Raw genomic sequence first — 14740 nt, forward strand, 5'->3', positions numbered from 1 at the left:
GCGCCTATTACAGGCGCTTCGTCAAGAATTTCTCACGGATCGCTGAGCCACTGACGTATCTCACGAAGGCCGACGTCGAGTTCAAGTGGGAGACGCCGCAAGTCGAAGCATTCGAAGAACTGAAGCGACGCCTGCAATCGCCGCCAATACTTGCGCATTTCGACGAAAACGCCGATACGGAAGTCCACACCGACGCAAGCAGCGTAGGACTCGGCGCCGTGCTTGTGCAGAGGACTGACGGACTAGAAAGGGTTGTCAGTTACGCTAGCCGGTCGCTATCGAAGGCGGAAGCAAATTATTCCACAACAGAAAAGGAGTGCCTCGCCATCATCTGGGCTACATCAAAGTTTCGCCCCTACCTCTATGGCAGGCCCTTTAAAGTTGTGAGCGACCACCACGCCTTGTGTTGGCTAGCTAACTTGAAGGATCCTTCAGGTCGCCTCGCACGCTGGAGCCTGAGACTTCAAGCATTCGACATCACCGTCGTTTACAAGTCCGGGCGAAAGCACTCTGACGCCGATTGTTTGTCCCGCGCCCCCGTCGAACCACCGCCACAAGACGACCACGATTACGACACTTTCTTGGGACCCATCAGTGCCGACGAATTCGCCGAACAACAACGAGCCGACCTGGAACTAAGGAGCCTTGTAGACTACCTGGAAGGCAAGACCGTCATTGTGCCGAAGGTGTTCAGGCGAGGATTGGCGTCGTTTTTCTTGCAAAACGACATTCTCCTTAAGAAGAACTTCTCGCCTCTCCGAGCCAACTACCTCCTCGTGGTACCCTCAGCATTGCGTCCAGAGGTTCTGCAAGCTCTCCATGACGACCCAACGGCTGGACATCTCGGTTTTTCGCGCACTCTCGCGAGGATACAAGAAAAATACTATTGGCCTCGCCTCTCTGCCGACGTCGCCCATTACGTAAGGACATGCCGAGACTGTCAGCGACGCAAAACACCGCCGACAAGGCCAGCCGGACTTCTACAGCCAATCGAGCCACCTCGCCGACCGTTCCAGCAGATCGGGATGGACTTACTGGGGCCTTTTCCGACGTCGACGTCCGGGAATAAATGGATCGTCGTCGCTACGGACTACCTCACCCGCTACGCCGAAACAAAAGCCTTGCCCAAAGGCAGTGCCGCCGAGGTAGCCCGATTCTTCGTTGAGAACATCCTCCTGCGTCACGGTGCCCCAGAAGTCCTCATCACCGACAGAGGCACGGCCTTTACGGCAGAACTAACTCAAGCCATCCTGCGGTACAGCCAGACAAGCCATCGCCGCACCACCGCCTACCACCCGCAGACGAATGGCCTCACCGAGCGCCTAAATAAGACCATCGCCGACATGCTGGCAATGTACGTCGACGTCGAACACAAGACGTGGGATGCCATCCTTCCGTACGTGACCTTCGCATACAACACGGCCGTGCAAGAAACGATGCACATGGCGCCGTTCAACCTGGTCTACGGAAGGAACGCGGCAACGACGCTTGACGCCATGCTACCAGACGTCGCTGACGAAGAAAATGTCGACGTTGCCACTTATTTGCAGCGTGCCGAAGAAGGTCGACAGCTCGCCCGCCTGCGCATCAAGAACCAGCAGAGGACCGACAGCCGACACTACAATCTTCGACGACGCTACGTCGAGTACCAGCCCGGCGACCGTGTTTGGGTCTGGACTCCGATTCGCCGACGAGGACTTAGCGAGAAACTGTTGCGTCGCTATTTCGGACCATATAAGATAATCCGACGTATTGGCGCACTGGACTATGAGGTCGTGCCAGACGGCATTTCGCAATCACAGCGGCGCCGGGCACGACCTGAAGTCATCCATGTGGTGCGTCTTAAACCTTTCTACGCCCGCTGACGACCTTAGGTACTTCGTTACTTTGTTATTGTTTTTTTTGTTTGTTTGTTTGTTGTTTATTACGCATGGTTTTGTTTTCGCTTTCGTGTTTGTAGCATCGGGACGATGCTTTTTAAGGGGAGGGTATTGACACGTATACATGTTTATCTTTCACCGGTGGCCGCTTTCCACCGGCTAACAAATGTTAAACGTTATCGCTCGGCGCAGGACGCGCCTGTATCGGAAGTTTCTAGAACGTTGTCCATGCTTCTTTCCGTTGCCTGTTTTCACCGACGCTTATGTTATCTGATTGTATGACCGACGCGAATTGTCTAGAACTTTCTGGAAGACACGCGGGCATCAGGGATTAATCTGGAACCTTCGGTGACTCAGGTATAAAAGCCGACGCGTTTCGCCGCTGATCAGATTTTCGACGATCGCCGATTGTGTTCGCCGCTATCGTTGTGCTTTGAGTGTACCTTGCTTTTGTGGGCACAGGTTCGCCCAATAAACAACCAGTTTCGTCGTACACAGTTTTACGACTGTTTTCTTCAGCGTCACTACTACGTGACAATATCAATAAATGAAGATAATTTTCGGTTAATAGCGTCATAGTCAGCTTTGCCGTCTTCAATGGTTCTAAACTGTTTGCTTGTTTGTGACTGCGGGATAGACAGGTTAAAAAGTTAAGCCATCATGGTCGAAAGGCAGGGTCGGGGAATGCCTGCTGGAAAGGTAATATTTACTGGTGTTAAACGAGATCTAACAGAGATACCTTGCTTTGTGTGACGCGTGTGGGCGATGTAACTGTATATCTGCGATAGGTTAAAATAAGCTCAGACCAGAATAAAATTCCTACACTCATTAAATGAGAGATTAGATAATCGGGGAGTGTAGGACCAGACAACATTTAGAAAATTAAAGTCACCCATAAGAATAATTGGCGCTTCAGAATATCGAATTGCAATTAGATTTAGGTTGTCCTGACGGTTCTCAGTGCATGATTCACTACTCAATAGCAACCGATGACAAACACCGACAATCAGTTTCTTAATATTCGTGCTCAGACGACCAGAGACCGCTTCCACATTAGTAGAAATAGGCATACAAAAGGAACTAAAGTTTTATTTCATTGCTAATAATCCTCCGCCACCAATAGTACTGGTGCGATCACCGCGATATATATTTCATATTTTTTGTTGCAATAAAGCAGCTCCGGTGTTCGATACTTCAGTGGATAACTACGTTTCAGTAATAACTATAACATCTGTGTTGCAGTAATTTATCAGGCTACATATTTCATCTCTTCTAGGCATTAAGCTGCGTATGTTAGAAAATAGTATCGGTAAGACGCATTTCTGCGTTTTTTTTTTTTTTTTTTTTGCCAAGACCACTAGCGCTTTCCTAAGGTCTTTCTGTTTGCGCCTCGACCAAAAAGACAGGAAAGACTGCGTGCTTTCGGAAGTTACATGAAAGCACTTTCATTTACAGAGTCATCACTTAGGGTTATAGTAATAGCACTTCCAGTTTACAGGTAAATTTTTGTAGCGCAATTGAAAGAGGACTTGAAGCATTTCGCTGAATTCAACACACCGTTCTCCTGTGGGCGCCACCATGTTTGGTGAAGGGGTGACATTTCCATTGCTTGACTCAGCCTGCTTGCATTCATTTGTTTACGAGGGTAGCGCTTGACGCATTCGTGCGGCAAAGCAAGCCGCTATTTTGGCGGCTGTTGTCTACGATCACTGCGTGAATGAAACGAAACTTTGGCCAAAGCTTCAGAGGACACGTAAATGCCGTCGCAGTCAATCCTTCCGTGCTTATTGCGCCTTTTGTCCAAATGGTTCGAGCACCGCCGTACGATGTGCGCACTAGAAAGCTGGGCTAGAAACTATTGCAACACACAGCTAGCGTATGCTTTCCGACTTGGAATTAAATCAGCTAGGGATCTCTGTATTTTGCTTTCGTTGTTTTCCTTATTTGCCAATCGCTTTGAAGCCACAGCATGTCATAGGCTTTGATCGGTAACGTTATTGGGTGCGATGTCATCTAATTATTTTCCACCAAACCGCTCGCGAGTATGCACAGTTGCGGTAAACTTGTTTTTGTTTGCCGTGCTCTGGGCTTCGAGCATAGATGTTTTAAAGTTTTTAACAGCGAAGCTGTTTAAGCCGGCCGTAAGTCCGTAACGCGTCGGAAAAAGTGTGGGCCGATGCTTTCGGTAGTGCAGAAAGAGTCCAAGTGCAATGGCACATACCCCTGTGAACTAGCGAAGCTGAGCCTGGTTAAGTCTAGGTAAGCATGGTTGGGACTACTTAAGCTTAGTCAGTCCTACATAGCCAATCAATAGCTTATCGATAATCGATCAATAATCAATAAATTCCGGGAAATGCTGGGGATGACTTGCTAGTGCTTAGCCTATCCCAAATACGCGGCCAATACCTTGCGATAGCCAATCGATAACCAATCAATAGCTAATCCATGATGAACAAATAATCAATTAAGTCCGGGAAATGCAGGGGATGACCTGGTAGTGCTTAGCCTAGCCCAAATACGTGGTCATTACCTTGCAATAGTCAATCCATAGCCAATCAATAGCTAATCGATAATCGATCAATGATCAATGAATTCAGGAAAATGCTGGGGATGACATGGTAGTGCTTAGCCTAGCTCAAAAGCCAGGACTAGCTAGGTGCCCATCAGCTCCGCTTTCTCTTTAGCATTGCAGCTCCAGTGCAAGCTACGCTAATTTTTTTTTGCATCTTGTAGAAAAGGAGGATGTAATATCGCTCCTCACTCGTTTAGGTTGCAACTCGTGCCGAATAGTTTAGCGTCGAACATTCGTAGGTTACTGTGTTACCACCCATTGGGCGGCATGTGCTCACTAGTGAGTGCGCTCATTTCTAATACGTGAGCCACTGAGTGGGCGTGAATGTGAATCTCGGGGAACTTAAGTGAATGGGGGAGGGGGGGGGGGGTGGACGTCAGTGCTAGTGAATACCCGAAAAAAAGAATTGATTAGTTCCGCTACAGCAAAACCTTACATGGTGATTCGACATTTTATTCAAGGTTTGTCATGCAAGGAGACAAGCAGGAAATACACATAACAGTACTGAAGCTATAGTCGGGCAGATTTCGCAATTAAGAGTCATTGACGACTGTTCTTAAGTGGTGCCTCATTTTCTGATGCTTTTCCACTGTGCCACAGTGGTCACATGACCAGCAATTTTGCACATTGCCCCCTTCGGCTATCTGTTGAGCTTAACCGCAGTGTACCAGCGTAACTGAGTGGGCATCGTTTTCCAAAATCATATTTCAAAAGGTCGCCTGACTTTCAACAACTTTTAGTTAGCAACGTCGAGAGGGTGCGCCCTTTTATTAGCATGCGTTTTTAAGGCACCTACTCGTAACGTCTTTGCTGCGTTATTGGCATAATTTTGGTAAGGATAAGACACCGCTTAAACGCAACAGGAAAACGCTATAACGTATCAGAAAAGCAGTGTGTTACATTGTACGTTGCGGTTAAGTTCAACAGATGGCCGCAGGGTCAATGTCAAAAATTTCTGGGTATGGTCCACTAACCAGGAAGCAGCCCTACTCATATAGTATGTAACCCTGTCAGATTTAGAAGACGGCATTTAGCACGTTTTTGTATTTATGATTGACCTTTGACCAAAGATTCGAACTAGTAAGTCCGCTACTATAGGTAAAGGGTAAGGCTGCTACTTCGAAGTGTTCTCTGCACCATGCTAAGGTCAATAATCTGCACCTGTGTTTCAGCTGTATAAACTGATATGATAGAGCGCATTCTAATGACAAACAAGCACTCAATTATGGAGGATTTGCCGAAGGGACAAATATATTGAACAGTTGTCGTGAGCGAGTGGTACTATGTCAGTGCACAAATGAATACACAGTGCAGTTTGGTGTCAGGCAGGAAATTACTAGTAAATCAACCACATTATAGAATTTAATGTCTCAACTCCACATACAGTTACGAGACACGCTGTAGGGCGTGCCTCCGTTCATCTAGACCACTTGGTGTTCTTTACCATGCACCTAAAAAAAAAGTACACAGATGCATTGCTCTAGGAACGCTGCCGCCGCGACCGGGAATCAAGCTACTGCTGAAGCAACACGGTAGGTCTTGAGGTAAGATATGATGATGCTGATTGATTATATTTATTAACATACCCTATGACTCGGCGCGGCCACAAATATTCACATTGCCTGTTTCATCTAACCAGGTTTTACTACATCTATAGCAGTCTATCCTTTTGCCTATCTCTTTCTTCATCAAACATATATCTCTGTATTGTACATTTACCCATGCCTGTATACGACTCCAGTTCAATTAATCTTTTGCTTATCTCGGCTGCTGACCAGTTAATGATTCTATTGGCTTTGAATCCCAGTGCTTCTGAAAGGCGGACGTTCCCTAAACTCTAAGGAAAATTGCACCCTCGATGGTGAATTGGACCCTTTCTGCACCCTTAATGTCTTGAAAATAAATTTTTAAATAAAAAATTTTCAAAATAGTTAAATTCGTTAGCAGAACACCTTTACTGCACCCTTTTATTAATTTCAGGGGGCTGAAAGGGTGGTTTGTGCAAAACACACACCTTGCAGAATTCAAGATTGCTCGGGCACTTCAACATTTCAAGCAAGTAAAAAGCCATAAGTGTGTATTTTCCAGCGGCTTACGTCAAGTCGTTGTTTGAGCACGTCATATGGTCACAGTAGGCTATGGATGTCAACCTGCAATTTCATGTACTTACATGGTGTCTCCGTTGGTAAAGTGGAAAGACTTATCTTTTTCTTTTGTTTCCAACCCTGCCTTTCGGTTTTTACCACTGGCTTCGTTTAGGTTTTTTCACCTCGGTGTTGTTTTATAGATCAGCTGCCAATCGTCAGCAAATCTTAGAGCGTCAGCTAATCATAGTCCTTCAGGTACATTTTTTTTCTGGTGTGCATTAGGGCCGACTCAATATTATGATCATTAAGTCTTGCACTGTTTCATGCAGTATCGCTTAGAATATACGGTTTTTATTATAAACGGTTTTAGATATTATTCATAATATCTAAATTAACAGTTATTAACAAACGGTTTATAAACGCGGTCTTTATTTTCTTAGCTGTATTTTTTATATACGTTTCGGAAAACACTTCGGGATTACTTGCGAGGAATCCTTGCGAGGATTACTTACGCACACCAGTACGTCACTGTGACGCCACGGATTTCAAAGTATTTTTCGTATTTAGGCGCGTTGGCTCAGCAAAAGTTCCCGAAACTCACCGCGTTCAATCTGTGCCTCCTTTAGAACACGGTGTAGTCTATCTTTGCCCCTAAAGTATTAACTAGGCCCTACAAGACGCCGTTAAAATCCCTGACATCACATGGAGCTGATGCGGGAATTTCAAGGAGGCGTCGCCATCCGTCTTTTGTTATTGAGCTTTTTCTGGCTTCCCAAGCGTCTTATCGCAGTAAGAGTGGTGTTTTCATTAATGTGGAAGGGTAATTTACTGATACAGAAGAAATCATTTTTCTCTTTAGTGTCCCTTTAAGAAAGCACCGGTTTGCTTGGCGTAGTCCCTTGTCATGTCTTCGGAGAGCAAGCCACCACTACAGTCGCCGCACAACGGGTTCGCCCTAGGAGCCCTGCACAAGTGCAGACAGCGTTCCTGTGGTATGGCCGCTGAAAATGCGCAACCTCAATTTCAGCGTAGTCTTTTGGTGGTTGTATTCGTATATGTAAGTGTAATTGGGAATGAGGTGGCTGATAGTTACAGCTCGCTTTACTTTAAAACTTCGGGGAAAAAACATTTATGCAGATCCAACGCGCAGGTTGAAATCTATGTGAAGCGAAGCTTTCGGGGAAAGGGTAATGAAATGATATAAATATTCCCATTTTATTCCCGCGTCTTGGGCCTAAAGCAAGCTGGCGCCTGCATGTGGTCTCGCGATGTGGTCACGCAATGTGACAAATCTTATACAGGTTTGTCTTTCTTCATTCTTCTTAATTATTTGTAAGTATACCGGCCACTTCATAGACAGTCCCCCGTTGTGGGTATGTGCCATATAATTGAAATCATAATCACCATCAGCACGCGGCGATCATCTCGAAGCTGATTGTTGGCCCTGGCCCGATATGTACCACGTGCTTCTTGGTCAACCCCCGTGGTGGGTATATGCCATATAGTGTGAAAATCGTCATCATAATCAACACGCGGACACGTTTCCTGGCCGATCCCCCGTTGTGGGTATATGCCATAGTATGGCAGTCATAACCATCAGCGTTCGGCGATCATCGCAAAGGGCTGGTTGTTGTTGGCACGAGAGGAGTGTACGTAAGTAAAAAAAGAATATGTTCTGGTCAAATGGTTCGAGCATCGAGCAGCTGCACTGAGGGGGCCGAGGTTCGAGTCCCGACGTGGGACGCGTTTTTTTTTTTTCTTTTTTTTTTTAAGTTGAGTGCGAGTCTACTTGGCGAGAACTCGACCAGTGACCGACCGACCCACGCGAAGCCATGGAATGGTAGACAAGGAAAGCTTCGCTTAAAAAATAAAAAAAGAGAGAAAAAAATGCACTTAAAAAGGCGCTTATACAGCCTTAATAACTCATACAGCAAGCCGTCATTAGCCGTTTTAAATCCCTGTGGTTTACTATGCACACTAGCCCTGTATGACCAAAGGTACATGCAGTAGTGAAGCTACTCTGCGCCATGCCGAAAAGGGTAAGATTACTATTATTAAACATATCAGCGTTATTCCTCACTGTGTATTCTCTCGGACTTACGGTGACACTAAATATTATATTCTGGGGCACCCTGGACTCGTGACCGAGCGTAACTGATGCTGCGAGGCTCAAGTGTAAAAGCGCGCAGCGTACTAGAGTTTAGTTGATATAGTGTTAATCGTGAAGACACTGCACATAAAGGAGAGAAGCCTCTCATCTCCTCATGAAGTCTTTGAGTGAGGCGGATTTAGCTCAAGAGTAACAATATTCAACTGTGAACGAGAAGAAAGGGAACCGAGGGGCCCGATTTTTATTATTCATATCATAAGAAGCCAACAAACAATGACACCAAGGACAACATAGGGGAAATTACTTGTACTTACTAATTGAATTAAAGAAATGATAAATTAATGGAAATGAAAACGGATGAAAAAAACTACTGTCCGCAGGTGGGGAATGAACCCACGTCTTCGCATTACGCGCGCGATGCTCTCACCATTGGGGTTCGTTCCCCAGCTGCGGACAGTTGTTTTTTTTTTTCATCCGTTTTCATTTCCATTAATTTATCATTTCTTTAATTCAATTAGTAAGTACAAGTAATTTCCCCTATGTTGTCCTTGGTGTCATTGTTTGTTGGCTTCTTATGATATGAATATATTCAGCTGTATAATTTGAGTGTGCGACAGAAAATCCCCGTGTCGCAGAAAATCCTGTGTCAGCGTCGGCGTCCCGTGAGCAAAAATTCCCGTATGTATTTAGGTATATGTATTATATATGCCATGCCATGCTATATGACATGCGGTATATGCGGGTTGTATTGCCACACCATTGTATCACTAAAGTTGCTCATACCTTGTCTTACATTTTTGACAAAGTTAATCCTCGGAATTTTGAGAATAACACCCCACAAAGAAACCTGATGAAACAAAACACCAACAGCGCATGCAGTTTATGTTAAATCTTGTCAGAGTGAAATATTAAAAGCGCAAAACAATCACAGGAATCCTGAAAACGACTTAATTTTTTTCGGCACGGCTGTGCACTAACCTCCGAGGTCGGACCACGCAAGAGCCCGCGCTGCTACCAGAAAGCTCGCTTTCGTGCATAGCGTTCGCCACCAGCGTTCCCCGGTAAACATTACGGTTACATAAGCAGCAGTTTCCGGGAAGCGTGAGAACCAGTCAGGGATCTTTGAATGATATCGCGTTCCCCTCCTAATGGCGAAGCTTAAGCGTCCTCCAATTTTGTGTACGCCGCGTGTGCGCTTTGGCTGCCAGCTTGTGTGCTCGCGCTTTTACAGCGTAAGCTGTTATGGGCTCATTCCAATAGCCGTTTCTGGTCGCGATGATGCCGCCGCCCCGTAGCCGCTATCGCGGGAAATGCGAAAAAAAAAGTACCCGCTCTCGGGATCGAACCCAGGCCCGCTGCGTGGGAGTCTATGGATACTTCACCTCTGAGCCACGCAAGCACTAGCCACCAGGCCGAATAAATATTCCCTTTATAGACCTTTTCACAAACCGACGTTTGAGCAGCGCCATTGGCCGACACGGGCGACGTCTACCGTCAGAACATGTTATGCCGCCATTTTGGACTTTGCGCCTTGCGAGAGCAGGCCGGCCGCATATCGGTTGTGTGATCTTCGCCGCGCATTATTTCGATTGTTTTCTTCCGCTTTGCTTGTCTTGTGCCGCTTGACTTGTTACATGTTTCACGTGTTCGCGTGAGCGCTCAGTGTAGTGTGCCATGGCAACAGCAAGCCCAGCCAGTGGATGTGGTGTTTCGACGTCGGTAGCGGCGGCAGCCGCCTCTGCTTCGTCGAAACCTGGCGTGCTAATCAGCGGTATATTTCATTGTTATTGCTGGGCACATGTGACCGTATCGTTGATTGAATCTGATCACCATTACGTTTCGCGGTTGAGGGTTGCCTCATTTAGCGAAAGCAGGCGCGTACGTAGCTGTCAGGCAATGCTTAGAACCAGGCGCCGGCGGCCCGACGAAGCGTGTCACTGGTTGGTAGATATGCGGTGGTTACTCCATACACTTCCGACGCAACTGAAGAGCTCAATCATGCAAAATTTATTGGATCTGGTGCGGCGCAGGGTGCTTATAACCAAATGTCAAAGCATAAGCTCGGCGATCGAGCAGCGCGGTACCTGCAGCGAACCGACGCGCGACAGTGATCACAGATGCCAGCGCAACTGATACAGCCCAGGTGCTAGATTTTTATTTTTAGTATTTATTTATTTATACATACTGTCAATCCCAATAGGGATTATAACAGGACTTGTTATAAAGATATATTTGTTTACCTAATTTTTACGTTTGTTTACGTAGCTGGAATGGCTTTTCTTTCGAATGTCTGAATTTGGAACAAGCTTCGCTCACGGTGTACATTAACGTAGATCGTGCGCGAAGTTTGTATTGAAGATATCGCGTACGGCAAGAATTCTTCGTGTGCGCTATCTCTGAAGCGAAATAAGCCAATAATGTTGCAGCGTTAGGGCCATATCTGCTCTTTTCCTTGTTTCCCTTGCACCGTCTCACTGTGCTATGTTCAAAGTAATGTCGAGTTTTAACAATTGTCGAATAAATACATATGCATATGACTGTAAACCGCTACTGACCGTGAGTGAAAAGCGCTTAGTGGTCAGCGAAGTGGTCACTGCACGCACGTAAGTAGTTCACTTGATCGACTGCGCGAATAATTTTTTTTTCGTTACTGTTATTCTTGCAAGCATGATGCTATTGTCCGCGTACCCATGCGAATACCGTTTTTTACGTTCTTACTTGCGCGGGCTCATTTAGCGCGTTTCTACGCCGCGCACAGTTAGCGCATTACGGTTCCCGACCTCTAGCAGTGGCGCTAGGCCGCGCTGATGAGGTTGACACGTTCGTTTTTGCATTCTGTTGCTGCCAAAGCACATAGACAACGCTCAAAGATGGGTGAGCTCGATGCAGCACCACACTGTTGAAGTTAATTACCTTTATGGGCAGGGCCGCGCAGGGTGCGTGTGAACGCAGAGACCATGTTTTAGTGGACACAGGGTCTGCGTACATCTTCCATAGGATACGATTTTTCCAGATCGTTGCGAAGTGTATTTACCGACTAGTTCTCGCACAGAGGGCTCCGATTTGTCTTATACCGGTGTCACACGGCCACTTTTGATAGCGATCGAGACTGTTCGACCGCGATTGGCTCCCTTTCGCAGGTTGAGCAAAGAAGCCAATCGCGACGAAGAAATTTGGCCCATATCGGGCTCGATCACGATCAAAAGTGCGCCGTGTGACCCCCGCATTAGGCACTGGAATGAAGTCGTGTTTGAAAGAATAACAAATGTAGCCTCTGCCACTGCATACGAGAAGATATTGCATCGAAGAGCTGACAATTCTCGCAACCTATTGGGAAATGTGCCGAAAAGAGTTTACCAAAATGCGTTATTTTACTGATGTGTGCATTGGTTCACATTAGACTAAAATGCCAAGTCCTCAGGTGATGCAGGAAACCGGCGAAGCGTGAACATACCACATCGCGGCAGTGGTCTCGCGGAGTGCTGTGTTGTGGACACACTTAGTCCCCAAAATCGTTATTTTCCGCTGGTTGTTTGTGCACCCATAAACTGCACAGTGCTGGCCTGTAGCCTTTTGATATATGCCATTATTTACGAGCGTAAGTCATTCGTGACAAAAATAAACGGAAACATCGAAGGAAAGCTACCACTCCGCAATGCAAGCGCAAGGCAAGCTCACAGTCCAGGCCGAACGGGCAACACTGACACATACTCTCCACGCCAGACCATCGGAAGCGCCCTCGTGAAAACGTCTATACGCGCCGTGCGCCTCTGCGCGCCAGGCGCGCAGGCGCAGACGACCCGAGCCTCCGCCAGTATGGTGGCGCCATCCAGTTAACGTGCCTGCAACCGCCGCGAGCGACGAGATGTGATTCAGACGCGATGCGATTCAGACGAGGCACGCAATCAACGCTATCCCGATGTTAGATGTGTGCCACGTATTCTGGGTACCTCTTCAGTATACGTTATGGCGTCTCCTCTCAAGGTACGAACCGCTGCTCAAGAAGCGAATCGTAGAGCTACGTGCGCGACTACAACCAGGCATCATCGGGCTCAACAGGCTGCTGTGCAGAGAGCATTACAACCGCAGCTCGCCGTCGCCGGGCGGACAGTTGAGATCGTTCTCGTCAAAATCGAGGTGAAGACACTTTGCCGCGAAGACCTTGTTGTGCGTGGTGCCGAAATTGGAGCTACTCTTGCGCCGCTCAACCAGCTTACGCTGTGACTGTGCTGCGTGTGCTGCGCAGGCCTGTAACTTTTTTTTTGTTCCACTGTTCACGTATCTTGCGCGCGCTTTAAATTGATGATACCCTCAACGACTTGGTCATAGATTCTAGCTTTAGTTAACCCTCTCAGGTCTAGCAATTGCCTGCGGGCTTCGAAAGGTTAGGCACGCCTGCAATCAGCCACTACCAACACCACCATTTCCTCCTCCTCCTCTTCCTCCAAGAACACAATCGAGCGAATGCCAACGCACGACATGCCTTTCTTCTGACACGCAAAGGCTCCATAGAGTTATCGTGCTTGTATGTCACGCCACAGCTCCATTATCGTAAGCCGGCAACCGCAGGATTCGCAGCGTAGTGTCAGAAAGTCATTCACGCTGCGGTGTCTTTGAAGGATGAAGATGCTGCCATGTGAAGTCCTTAGATACGCACAAAGGTGCGTATCTAGTATACGAACATTTAACACTGTCAACATAATTCACTGGCGTGTTTTCCTTCGCATCTCGTCCTCGTTGGTAAATCTGTGTTACCTCCCGAGCACAAAGCGGTGTTTTTTTTTTTTCTTGGGTTTTATCTTTTAGCGGGCGAGTGGGGGGAGGGGGGTGGCCAGGAAAATACACTGTATTTTGCCGCTTGTATAGTTCTATGCGCAAGTGGGTGAAACTCGCATAAGAAATTAAAAGAATAAACTGCCTATAAAAAAAGGTTAGAATTCTACCTTCATTTATACAGTTTAAGCCATTCGTTGGTATTGCAGAAATAACGCCTGCCATTATTCATGACCATTATTATATTCTGTGCAATCCCATTTCGCCCGCCTGTCCTGATTCACCCAATTGTGCTGCCTGGTTCTCTTGCTTCCCCTTTTACGTTCGACCTGTGCAGGGCAGCAGACCGGATACACTAACGTTGTTAACCTCCCTCCATTTCCCTATCTGTCTCTCTCTCTAGCCACGCGATTACACATAATTAGCTTAATAGCGCGAGGTCGCACCTGTATGACTGAATGACATGGGGGTCGCATTCCGATGGGCAGCAAAAATAAAAAAATGTGGTTGATCCCTCTTATATAGGAATCGGTATAGAACACGAAAGTGAAACGTGTCTTCACAGAAGTAGTGTAATGTTTATTGCACATTGATATATAATGTCTATTGGTGTTTTGTGGCTAAAGCGCCCTTAGGCGTTGATGCACCCACGCTGACGCCTGGTGGCACGTCTCCTCCATCACGACTACCAACGTCGATGACCATGAGCAACCGTCGTGCATATGGAAGCTGCACTACGCTGCACACGCTAGCACAACGCGAAAGACGAAGCACGTAACTGACACACTAATACAACGCGCAAGACAAAGCACGTAACTGAATCGTCACCGAGTCAAATCAGCGCGTACAGCGCGTCGTAATTGCAGCCTCCGCGATCAACTTCAGAAACATTTTCAGAGCTAATTGCGGAGGCCACGCTCCGCTGTGCTGAGTACGGTGAACGCCACCTAGGTGGCGTTGGTAGTGCTTCTTGATGCCAGCGTCCCTTCGAATGCTGGCATCGAGGCGTCGTAGCGCTGAGACCACCGAAGCGTTCACTGTCGGTGCGCGTTAGTGTCATAATGCAGTACTTCTCTTTTCTGCTCGTAGGCGGCGGCACCGCCCCGAGCAAGAGCGCGGGTACACGGAGGAGTGTTAGATATATAAGGCGCGTCTGTGTAGCTCTCTGCAAATGCGTTTGTGGCGCAATGGGTTAAACGCTCGGCGATCTATCGTCGTGGACCGAGAGGTCGTGGGTTCGATTTCCAAATTTTGCATGTTTGTGGAACTTTTTCTTCTGGTTTCTTTCTTTGTATTATGTTCTATGACGTATTTCCGT

This window comes from Dermacentor silvarum, chromosome 1 (assembly GCF_013339745.2).
Source record: "Dermacentor silvarum isolate Dsil-2018 chromosome 1, BIME_Dsil_1.4, whole genome shotgun sequence".
In the NCBI taxonomy this organism is placed as follows: Eukaryota; Metazoa; Arthropoda; class Arachnida; order Ixodida; family Ixodidae; genus Dermacentor; species Dermacentor silvarum.